This window comes from Tachyglossus aculeatus, chromosome 3 (assembly GCF_015852505.1).
Source record: "Tachyglossus aculeatus isolate mTacAcu1 chromosome 3, mTacAcu1.pri, whole genome shotgun sequence".
NCBI classification, from domain to species: domain Eukaryota; kingdom Metazoa; phylum Chordata; class Mammalia; order Monotremata; family Tachyglossidae; genus Tachyglossus; species Tachyglossus aculeatus.
The window spans coordinates 48,060,452-48,061,648 of record NC_052068.1 but is presented as its reverse complement, the minus strand read 5'-3'; the positions used below and the strand labels follow the sequence as shown (position 1 = coordinate 48,061,648).

Genomic DNA, 1,197 nt, shown 5'->3' with positions numbered 1-1,197 from the left:
GATAATGCGTCGACTCATTGCAAAACTACTCATCTGTTATATTTAGAGGATTGATATGTGGATGCCAGGCTGAAATGGCCTGTTCAGTTTTCTTGAGCCACGCCCCACAGAACTCCAAAAAAATTTTGGCTTTATAAAGAATGTTTGAGTATCAAAGAGGAGAAATCACAATGGTTTCTGCAAAATCAATATAGCAAATTCGTAATTTTTTTCTTTATAATGTTGGAAATCTTGAATAGTTTTTTTGCCATTATAGGTAATTGGATTTTTTTAACTGCAAAAAAATGAATCATACGTGCTTAGCTAGTCAAGATTACTTATAAATACCCTGTCATTTTTGGGACTTGACTTATGAAAAACCTGGTATAGATAGAATGAAGCAAAAGTGATATTCTCTTGTCTTATGCTGCCGAGTCATTTCTGACCCCGAGCGACACCACGGACACATCTCTGCCAGAACACCCTGCTTTCCATCTGCAATCATTCTGGTAGTGTATCCATAGAGTTTTCTTGGTAAAAATATGGAAGTGGTTTACCACTGCTGCCTTCTGCACAATAAACTCGAGTCTCCGCCCTCGACTCTCTTCCATGATGCTACTGCCCAGCACAGGTAGGTTTTGAATCATAGCAGATTTCCTTCCACTGTCTAGCCACTGCCCAAGCTAGGAATGGAATGGGTAGGCCGCTGCTTGACTCGCCCTCCCATAGCCAAGACTGGTAGAGTACTGGAAACTCTCCAGGTGCAACCCTGAGAGGGAGGGAAAATGTGATATTAAAGCTATACATTTTCTTTATTTTCACTTTCCTTTGAGTTTCTTTGGCATTCATTTACTATAGTTATTTGTAATCATGGATATGCTATCCGGATTTTCTCCAAGTTTGCTGAGATGTTAAACAGATTAATGGTTTATAATTTTTAGAGATTTAATTTCTACGTATTTCATCTGTTGTAAACCTAAAAAATTTCCTATGTGTTTATCCACAAATATCTAAGGAGGATTAAAGGAGACCTGTTAGAAACATAGATCAATTTTCCTTCACTCCAGGGAAATGGTGAAATGTTTAACTAAGAAGGAAGGCAATGGTGTTGTCCTCTTTATTTTCCTGTTTACGAACCTCAGCAAATCCAAGCCTTAGAAAATGGAATGTGATTTGTGATAGCTATATTCTTTGATGCTAAGGAGAAAACTTCATAAA

At 37.7% G+C, this 1,197-nt stretch overlaps 1 non-coding gene across 1 annotated transcript; it reads right to left on the bottom strand.

The window, feature by feature from the left end:
• Positions 1-620: 620 nt before the first annotated feature.
• On the bottom strand, positions 621-758 carry LOC119926328. Its single transcript, XR_005450214.1, has one exon. It is a non-coding gene; the product is annotated as a small nucleolar RNA SNORA7 (small nucleolar RNA).
• Positions 759-1,197: the final 439 nt, after the last annotated feature.